This window comes from Arctopsyche grandis, chromosome 8 (genome assembly GCF_051622035.1).
Source record: "Arctopsyche grandis isolate Sample6627 chromosome 8, ASM5162203v2, whole genome shotgun sequence".
Taxonomy (NCBI): domain Eukaryota; kingdom Metazoa; phylum Arthropoda; class Insecta; order Trichoptera; family Hydropsychidae; genus Arctopsyche; species Arctopsyche grandis.
The window spans coordinates 19,269,149-19,281,309 of NC_135362.1; positions in this window are offsets into that span (position 1 = coordinate 19,269,149).

The following is a 12,161-nucleotide window of genomic DNA, read 5'->3' on the forward strand; positions in this document are numbered from 1 at the left end:
TTTACCTTGACATGGAATCGAATCAAATGGTTTATCTTTTAGGCACAATATCAGATAATCATCATCATCGTGATTTATAATTCATATTTAATTGATACCTAGTTTAAGAAATGCTTTGTTTTTAACTTGAATTTATCGAACGGTTTATCTATCTACACGCTTACGATCCAATTGTATTGATTGCTACCTTTCAATGAATTTGATTTAATTGTGTGAACGTTATTGTAGATAGTTTATCAATTTTCAATAGTACATACATGTATATTTTATTTTATTTTATTTTATTTTATTTTAAAAAATCAATACCACAGAGACTTGACAGGTTGCCCCAAAGCGTCAATGTGATTTTAATACAAATAATAAAAATCATAAAAATTACAAAAAAAACATCATAAAAAAAATAATAAAAATCATAAATAAAAAAAAACATCATAAAAAAATAATAAAAATCAAGTAAAAAATATGTACACAAAATAAAAATAAAGAAATAAGATTGAAAAATTTATATGAGCAGCTATATTTGAAAGTGGCGGAAGTCCAATTTTCAGTTCCAAAAACACTATTCCTGTTTGACTTAATTCACAAATTGTTATTATTTATTTTAATTCGATAGGTCCACAATCTTGGAAAAGCAGAATAGATGTATTCAGGCCACGGGTATTTTTAAATATTGTTAAACGCAAAATATTATATTTAATGTTTTGCGAGTTTCAAAATGAAGAAAAGTGGACTTATACCACTTTCGATTACATACATACATATAACGGCTCATATGTACATATGTACATACATAGAACGTTTTGATAGATTAAAGTCAACAGTTCATATTGTATTCAGATCATCAATTAAGTGAATGTTATGTGTGTAAGCATATGAACGAAATATTGATAGTAACAATACCTACTAGATACCTTTTACTTACATATGTAATTGACGAGATAAGTGTAAAACAAACATACAACAACGACTGCAAAAACAATATGTTGCGCAATACGTAAACAAAAGCGGTCGGACACAGAAGTATCAAACATCGTACAAAGCATATAATTACAAGAGAGCGGGGGCGTTGCCCACCCTCTCGACAATCCACCATTGAGTTTACCATTGAACAGTCGTGGATTTGCGCAATGGCCCACCGTGGACCACAGTTGGGCCCGCGGGACGATCGATAAAACACTCGGTTTGTTCAATTTACACCGATTGACCACTCGTCAATTAACGCTGAAACGTATACGATCACAATTAAATAATGGTCCTTATGTTTTAAGGCAATATTCATCTAAAAAAATAAGAGCTGTCAAATACTCGGTACTAATCCCTTGTACGTAAGTGTGCATGCATATATATAAATACATACATTGAAATTTCCACTCGAGTCTAAAACGAACATTGTAGTATCTGATACTAGCTTACTAGTTGTAAACTGGCAGCTCGTGACAAGTCTATATACCTGATCATCGATCACCGGTTAAATCAGCAGGTTTGCTATTAACCCGGCCGAGAGTTTTCGAGATAATCGAGCACGCGATGCTTACTAGGTTGCAGTCGAAACAATGGGTAGAAAATGATGCAAGATTTTTTCCACTTTGCCTAAATACGTTGCGAAAATGTTCCACCCGATTAACATATGAATGTTGTAGATACATCGTGTTTGAACGAGTGACCCGCGGTAATTTTCGAGACACTGTAATCCTGAACGGTTGCACAACGAGCGATTAAGTTGTTAATTCGGATGCTTGGCCTCTGGTAGCGCAGAGTCGTGCAGAGTTATTGTTTTAATATTCATCAGGGGGAAAATGGTAGGGTATTGCGACGTACGATAGTTTTCTTTTCGGCACGATTGCCCTTTCGATATCACACAATATTCCGATTTCTTTTACTCGGGTATTCTAATGAAGTACTTCTTTCGTATCGACTCGTTCACCTTATCCATGCACTCATCCATCATTAATCATTAATCAGGTTCAAACTTCAACACCGCGCGAGATTAAAATGAGAGTGGCACAATCGGAAAGCGATTTATCATTACGACTCGGTTCTGATTTTAAAATGTTACATTACTAGCTGTGACAAATCTTCTTTTTACGCGATCGGTATATTTCGTTTATTATTATATATGTATATGTATACATTAAAACAAAGGGTCGTTGATTTGAATAGGCTAAAATATTGAGTGTATATTTCATCATTAGATGAACAACTATGTATCTATGAAGTAAAAAAAATGATTCGATAGATCGGAATTTTCTTGGCCTTAGAATATTCGCAAATAGACAGCACATAATCAAAATCTGTCTACTAAATTCCTTTTGAAGAATCACTTTTGAAATAACCTTTGACTTATCAATATCAAACTTGACAGAATTTGGTCCCATAAATATTTTAAAGGTGATGAATAATGAATTTCTCCTTAACGTACTCAGCATAGAATTTGTTAGTTCAGATAATGCAGGGGCGGGACTAGATATTTTGTTACCTGAGACAAAAGGAATAATCTAGTTCTTTTTCCTTTCAATCAATATAATATTAAGAAAAAATAATATATGACACAGTAATTAAGGGAGGCCCAAATATTATTTAAATAGGGGGGGGGGGTGATAAATTAAGTGATGGTTAATTTTTATTTACAGTGGAAATGATATCGTCATATTAAATTAATATAATATTTTATTTCAGTTGTTTAAAAAAGCTCGGCGTAGAATATGAGTTCAATGGGCCACTGTTCGAAGAAGAGTATCATCAAAATACTTACATCATAAACTCATACAGTTTTTAATATCTAAGATGTTATTAAAATATATATTACTTCTTTCATTTCTACTGTAAATAAAAATTAACCATCATTAGAAACAGATTGTTGATATCTATGTCTAACTTCGAAAATTTTAGGTGCTTAACACTCTTATCGTTAATGATAATTATAATTATAATTTGGGTTTATTTAAAAAAAAAAAAAGGTAACAAATGTTCTTTTCAAATGGTAACAAATGTTCAAACACTTCTTTAGAATTAATGTACTTATGTATGTATAATACCAACACGTGTATGAATATCTGGTATGATTTTGCTTGATGATTTCGACAAGGACGCATTTATTCTTCGTCGGCCGTCAAATCACCATCCGTTCCACATACATATTATGAAGGTTTCAGAGGAGCGAGGCGTATCTCAAAGTGCACATCTTCTGACACCACATTGCAACAGTTGCCAACGTCAAGTGGGTAACACCGGGCACGCTTATTATTTAACGGCCACAATACCCCACTGATGAAACCGTAATGAAATAGCCGCTCGATTGTCGGGTGCCCGGGCCAAAATTGACACGCTCTCCATTCAAAAGGTGAAACACCTCCAGACGTGATTTCGTTACGACATCCTAAAATAAGTCATTTATCATCTGTTATATTCTATTCCGTTTTTACCCACGCGATATTCGGCCGTCGGTGTCGTCTCGATCGGGGCGAGATAAGCGCGATCGGTCGCAAACTCTCGACGCTGATCTCCTTAGCCCCGGTGGTGTATGGCTGCTATTAATTTTGTCTCGATCCGGTCATCTGTCTCCTTTTCGGAGAGTCCATCACGACAACCGGTAGCCGAGCCGGTTATCTCGGTGGGAGACGGTGAAGCACCCACCGGTATGCCGATCGTTATCAGCGACGTTTTAACCGGGTTAATCGTTTCGCGATCACCAACATTATATGTACAAGCAAAAGGTCATCATCGTCTTCTCATTACGGACCAATCGTCGCCGATTGATGTTGCCGCGATCGTCGTCTAGGACAATGTCGATAGAAAAATATTTGTTTCTCAGTTAGATTCGGTAATCTACTCCGTGGAATTGTGGATCGGTATTTGTGTTCGGAATTTGGAACGCCATCGTTATACGGCATTTAGATTTACGATAGCTATGTGCGCAATATCGACAATGAAAATTCAGTTGTTGTTTTTTTTAATTCCGCTTAATTTGTAACGTGATCCCCTTTTAGATAAATTTCATGCAAGTTGATAGATATCCACCGTTGGAATTTGAAGGATCAGGTTGATTGTTTCAGCTGGTGTCTTGTGAGGCAAGTGACGTACATACATACATACATACATATGTACACATGTACATATAAAGATGATTTTCTTGTTTGTTTGTTTGTTTGTCCGTCATACAAATCCATAATTTTCGATTTGGAATTGGAAGTGGTCAATGTCCGATGTCAAAGGGCCCTCATTTAAAAAATATTTCACTCATTTGAGCGATGCTGAGCAATTACAAAGATTATTTTTTTTTAAATTTGTGAAGACTGGTACGATTATACATGTCCTTGTTTTATTCAAATATTATTTTTATAAAAACTTATTTATATATATATATATATATATATATATATATATATATATATATATATATATATATATATATATATATATATATATGCCATACTAATCTGTATTCACAATGCTTAAAATCGACAAAAATAGCTACTGCCATGGTTAAATGCGATAATAAATTTTCACTTCTTATACAACAAAACAAATTTTATAAAATCTTTACTAATTCAGATATTTAAAATTGTTTATTTGGTAAGGTGTCCATCATGATATATATATATATATATATATATATATATATATATATATATATATATATATATATATATATATATATATATATATATATATATATATATATATATATATATATATATATATATATATATATATATATATATATATATATATATATATATATATATATATATATATATATATATATATATATATATATATATATATATATCATGATGGACACCTTACCAAATAAACAATTTTAAATATCTGAATTAGTAAAGATTTTATAAAATTTGTTTTGTTGTATAAGAAGTGAAAATTTATTATCGCATTTAACCATGGCAGTAGCTATTTTTGTCGATTTTAAGCATTGTGAATACAGATTAGTATGGCAGTATACATAGTAGTAAAGGCTATTATAATATACTCATATGTATTAGTAATAAGGGCTTATGGTGGACAGGGCCGCCGAGAGAAATCCCGGACCCTGGAAAAATCAGTTTAATTTAGGGCCCTAAAATAAACTGAAAGAAAAGGTCTTATAGATATGTTTTAATATTCGAAAAATCCAACAAAACTATTATAAAATTACCTATATGTTGTTGTCTTTTTTAAATAATTAAATAAGAAAGTATGATATGACAGGTACGATCTCACATCTCAAAATAATAACTATTTAGCATTAAATAAATACATACATACATGTACATATTTTTATGGAGAATGACCTACTGACCATAAAATACATACATACATGTATTTTATGGTCAGTAGGACATCTCCCCCCCCACCAAGTTGTGACATCGCAACAAGGTAGAAGCTAAATTTGGAAAGCATAATTTTATTTAGAAAGGGGAGAAATTTGAAAACGCACAAAGGGCAATTTAGTTCTTTCCATATTATAAACATGGTCTTTTTGAAATTTTCTTTGTTTTCTCGTAGATGATAGAAACTTAAAATCGAATTACAATAAATCAAAACAATAGCCATTCGCAATAAAATGATAATAAAGCGACGCCATATTACAATTCCGATTACACGGTGACTTAAAACGAATAGGTACAGTATGTACATATATAAACGTTTACTTTCATTCAAATATAATAAGCATACGCTATTCAAGTACATATACTATTATATTTTACAGTTGTAAACAAATTAAATTCGATGCATTTTTAATCGAAACTCCAATGATATTATTTTCGAATGTATTATGTAAAACAAAAAGAATAGTGCGATTTACCTGTTGTGTCGTAAATGGGTCGATCGAGCCGACAATCCGGTATTGTCTCACCGCGCTTATCGTCATCTAATTTATGTCACACACATATCGAAAAGAGCGAATGTTAATACATTATTATTATTGTTGTTGTATTATCGTATCGTAACGGTAGAGTTTGGTGAGTGCAAGCGCGTGCTCAGTAATCGCCAGCCATCTCAACGGCAGAGTCGTGACCCGCGTAAGGACATGTCAATGAATTTTCGCAATGGTTTCTTTCGCTGTTAACACGGTCGATAATCGACAAAACCGGGTATCGGAATCGAGTCGACAATAACCGGCGTGTGTCTGTCTGTCTGTCCGTGCGCCGACAAGATGACAGGTCGCGTGTCGCACTCCAGACACACGCTCGACAATTGAGAAATCCAGATTACGTCAAAGATGATCTCTACCTCGTTTTAAGTAACTTCTTTAAACTTCTAGGTGTGATAAACATAATAAACGTTGGCTATATTGGCCATACAACTATGGCTACATAAAATTCCAATCACTTTCCATACCAGTGGCGTGCAGTGAAAATCTCCCTGTTTTTGTAGCGCAGCCATACCTTACGTGTGCGCTATCAAAACACGAGGGGACTCGGTATGACGTCACCTAGTCCTTTTGTATCCTGCTCGCGCACACGTAAGTAAGGCTGTGCGACAAAAATAGGAATAATTTAACGGCACGCCACTGTTACATAGTATGTACATACATGTGTATGTAAATTAATCAAACAGTTAGTCTTAGCATCAAAAATTCTTTTGTATGAGCTTTTGTAGATACGAACTGAACCTCTATGATTTCTTACAAGTAATATTTGTGAAAGAATACAAGGAAATTTCTGACATTAAAATTTCAAAATTATTTCTGAACAGGGGTCATTTCAACTTTTCCCAGAGGGGGGGGGGGCAAAATTTTTGACCAGTAGGGAATGACTTTCTAGGGGAGGGGGACGTTTCTTTTATATCTATCTTTCAAAGCGAAACAAACAACAAAACAAAATATATTTGAGAGTTTAAACATTTAAACATTTAAACATTTTTTTCTGGGAAAATTCGACGTATTTATACCTGACAGTGTTCTAAAGAATTTCAATATTCTATTTTTGTTGGTTTAGTATTTTAATTCAAATTCATAATAATACATTAAACATCGTGGATAGTCCCGTTCAAATCTAGGGGGGGTGGCTGCCCCCCCCCCCCCCCGAAAGACGCTCCTGGTTCTGAATATTTTTCATATGCACATAGATGAATTGCAAATAGACTTTTTAGCACTTTCATCACATTCACTATATAGAAGCAGTACTCTATGTATGTATATGTATATGTATAACTTAACCATCTAATCACTTATTCTACTAATTGCATCCTAGTATAATTTAAGTGTAAAAATAAACAGCAAATCGGTCGTAAAAAGCGGTTTTATATCAGTTATTTCGAAAAATTTTGTGCTAATTTTTGTGTCAAATCTGAGCAAAAAAAATATACGAACGAGATACATCTCCTTACCTGAATACAAAAAAAGGGTCCTTCAGTCGGTCCCACAGAAGCAATAAATCTTCCACATAATTGCTTCCAGCCAAAAATCTTTAACGAACTTTACTTAATAGAATAATAGCAAACAGAAACGGTGTTTCCCAACTGTCTATCAGTTCTTTTTTATATTTAAATTATATTAAAGTAATTCGTGTAATTTTATATTCTTTACTAAAGTTATTATTAAAATATTAAATTGCAAACCGCACTCACATATATAAATCCGTTGTCTCCAAAGAGGCGTCTCACGATAAAGATCTATAAAAAAGTAGTATAACAATTGCTAATCTATTATTATCATAACTAACTACTTTCACTTACAAAGTAACCCTGTTAAATGGCATGTAATAATTCATAAGTGATCCAAGTGATACCTAGGATGACTATCTGTCAAAGCTGACCACAGAGAAGAGTCTATGGCGGTAAGAACTCACTCCTTGAATGGAAATCTCTCTCAGGTACCGCCTTTTTCTCAACACATCTTGGATAAATGCGAGAAAAATAATATCCAAACCTCGAACAAGGTAAGAGTGACGATGGATGATAGCTTAGCTAATAGAAACCTGTATTTAGCCACGTACAATGTAAGAACGTTATCGAGTGAAGGAAGTGTGCTTGCATTAGAGAATGAATTAGAAAATATCAAATGGGATATAGTAGGACTTAGTGAAGTAAGACGAAAACAGCAAAACCAAATAATCCTAAAAAGTGGTAACTGTCTCTACTGGAGAGGGCTACCAAATGGTAGAATAGGAGGAGTAGGGTTTCTTATCAATAAGAGAATAGAAAGAAATATTATAGAAATAAGCGACATATCGGAACGTATATGCTATATAGTATTAAGAATCTCGAGCAGGTACACTTGTCAAATCTTCCAAGTGTACGCCCCCACATCTAGCCACCCAGACGAGGAAATAGAAGACTTCTACGAAAAAATACAGGACGCATACGATAATAGCCGTCACCACTTTAAAATAATCATGGGCGACTTTAACGCAAAAATAGGACAAAAGGCAAATACAGAAAGAGCAGTAGGCAATTTTGGTACCGGCCAAAGAAACGACAGAGGCGATCGCCTCATAGAATTCGCAGAACACAACAGGCTCTTTATCACTAATTCATTTTTCAGGAAAAACACCAACAATAAGTGGACTTGGGAGAGTCCTAAAGGAGACAGAAACGAGATCGATTTCATCCTAACAAATGCCCTGCACTCCGTTAAAGACGTTAGTGTTTTAAGTAAAGTAGATATAGGTAGCGATCACAGATTAGTCCGTGCCAAGATGGCCATTAATATAAATTGCGAACGAAGGAAATTAATAAAAGGATGCAGTAACTCTCCAGATTTCGCTCAACTAAGGTCTAGGAAAAAGGAATTCGAACTCGAACTTGGAAATCGATACGGGAAATTAAACCCAGAAGCAGACATCGAGGAATTGAACACTGTAATTAGTTCGGTTCTAACCTCAACAGGTAAGAAATTAGGTGGATTCAGGAAACAGATTAAATTAAGCAAAATTTCAGCGGAAACAAAAAACCTAATTAAGCATAAAAGGAATTTAGATAGGGATAATAATAAGCAAGAATACAATCTAGTAAATAAGGAAATTAAAAAGAGAATAGTCAGGGATGTCAGGGATTTTAACAGCAAGCTAATAGAAAATACCATTAAGAATAACCGTAGCCTGAAAAAGTGCAAACAGGATCTTTTCTTAGGCAAAAACCAAATGATCGCAATCAGATCAGAGAGCGGAGTAATAATTAGGAATAGAGAAGAAATCATAGACAGAGTTTACACGTTCTATGCAAAACTATACGAGAACGACAACGGCCAATTCCCCGCTCTGGAATCGACACACGGCCAAAGGGTTCCTGCAGTATTGCCTAGCGAAGTAGAGGCCGCGCTAAAAACTGCAAAGAACGGTAAAACCCCAGGGGAAGATAATATTCCCATTGACTTACTAAAATGTGGCGGCCCCCCCCTAATTAATATCTTAGCTAGGCTTTTCAGCAAATGCATCCAGAACCAAGCTATACCAGAAGGATGGAATAACGCAACTATCATTTTAATACACAAAAAAGGCGACAAAAGCGATATCAAGAACTACCGACCCATTAGTCTACTTTCAGCGGTCTACAAGCTCTTCACGAAGGTTATTACAGAAAGGCTGAAAAATATCCTCGACGAGAACCAACCTATAGAGCAGGCAGGGTTTAGGGCAAATTTCAGCACAATGGACCACCTCCAAGTAGTTGGCGAACTAATCGAGCGCGCCAACGAATATCAACGGCCATTGTGCCTAGGTTTCGTCGATTATGAGAAAGCCTTCGATACAGTTAGTCATAATGCAGTACTTAACGCTCTAAAAACACAGGGAGTGCCGGAACCCTATGTGGGACTGTTAGCTGCAATATATAAGAATGCCACAGCTTCGGTTAAAATTTTTTCAGGTACAGATAGATTTAGCATAGGAAAAGGAGTAAGACAAGGAGATACAATCTCGCCCAAGTTATTCAATGCGGTGCTTGAGGGAGTTTTCAGGAAATTGGATTGGGATACAGCCGGAGTAAGCATCAATGGTCGCTTTTTGAGTCACCTTCGGTTCGCAGACGATATAGTTTTAGTAGCTCGTGATTCAGCTGACCTACTTATCAGACTAACACAGCTGGACAGGGAAAGTAGAAAAGTAGGATTAAAAATTAACGTAGATAAGACTAAACTAATGTTCAATAGTTATTGCATGCCTGATAGCATCCCCTTAGATGATAAACCAGTAGAAGTAGTAAATAATTATTTATATTTAGGTCAAATAATTGACATGTCTGGTAGTAAAAATGAAGAGATAAAGAGACGTATGAAATTAGGGTGGAGTGCATTTGGACGGATGAATGCTGTTTTTAAATCAAAAATGCCACTCTGCCTGAAGAAAAGGATCTTTGATCAATGCGTTTTGCCAGTGATGACGTATGGATGTGAAACTTGGACACTGAACGCCAAGATGCAAAATAAAATCCAATGCACTCAAAGAAGTATGGAACGCTGTATGCTTGGCATAACGAGGAAAGACAGGAAGCGGAACACGTGGGTGAGAAATATGACAAGGGTAGTGGACATAGTGGATAGAGTGAAGAGATTGAAATGGCAATGGGCGGGTCACGTAGCTAGGAGGATGGACGAAAGGTGGACAAAAGAAGTGCTTGAATGGTACCCGAGAGAAGGCAAAAGAGTAAAAGGAAGACCGCAAGGAAGATGGGTGAACGAAATTAGGAAAATGTGCGGAATGAGATGGATGAGTGTTGCGCAAAACAGAGACGAGTGGAAGCGTGTTGGAGAGGCCTTCATCCAGCAGTGGATGGCGAATGGCTGTAAATGATGATGATGATGATACAACTTTTGATAATTTGTAATATAGTATTTATTCTTATTTATCGTAAAGTTGGTCTTAAGTCTACAAAAGTCGTATTTTCAAAACTAGCTGGGTTAAAAACGGATACTCATTATACATTTTTTCGTAGTTTTAAAATATTTCCATACTATCGAATAATTCTTATGATGATTATTTCGTGGACATTGTGTCACAATCTGAAAAATAAAAATCGATCAAAAACAATGGGCATTGTCTTGAGGTCGAGCGACTATGGTCCTCGCATAACTGTTCCGAATTTGGTTTTCTTTTTCCTTTTTTTCATTTATCGCGAAGGATCTCGAGGTCACTACGCGACAAAGTGAAAAATATATGGACAAACTCGATGGCAACTATGTTCAAGCTACCGCTTCCGACACAAAGCGTTTCATCACTGTCGTATCTTACGGTGCTTTGTTGTTTTACTCAAGCGAAGAGCTTTTATTTTTATTCATTTTTTTTTTCGCAAAGCTAAACGGTCAATTTATGCGCGGTGCGAAGCGATAACACCACAACCAAGATTGATGAAAATTCCGATAAATTTATTCTAAAAATATTTTAAAATATACACCGTTGATAGGAGCGATCGATATCGCGCAAAACATAAACTCGAAGTAATTTTAATGGTGCGAAAAAAATTGCCATAATTCGCCCGATATCACATGTTCGTATATAACGCGCTGTGATATCATCGCTCTAGCATCCGGGATGATAACGAATGGTCTTGAGATGCAATCGCCGACATTTAGAGGTGTTACCGATAGTTTCATGCGAGCGATTGCCATGCAGATTGCACCCAAATCCCTCTAATATTTGGTATCGATCGATGGGGCATTTTCGTGTTGACCGAGGGGCGATTTTTTTTAGCATTGGACGCTCAACCTTGATTCGAATGCGATTTTGTACAAATTATTGCACGATAATATCTGCATACTTTAAGGTTGCGTGTATGCATGTGTGTATGTATATTCGGTCCATATTTTGTGTATCGCTTTATGCAATGTTCAATTTTGGAATTGAATTTCTCTTTAGTGTAAACCGTAAGTACGGTCTGTACTCGTAAGTAATATAAAGCCTGATAACGTAAAATCATGATTCAATTACGAGCTTCACGCTTTTGTTGACATTTCTAAATGTTTATAATAGAAATATGCATATACAGACTCGTGAATTTGTGTATACAACATAAATATTAGCGTATTGTGGAGTTATTGCTCGTTTTCAAATATGGATAGATGGTAAATAAAATAGGCAAGTGTCAGTGAGGCAAATTTATGAAGGAAAGTCAAACTTGTAAATCGCAATTCAGTGCACGAGGAAACTATTTAAAAGGTGAACTTGATGAATACTTATAGCTGGAGCTAAGAAAATGAAAAATTGCAGCCTTGAGAAAAATTAAAA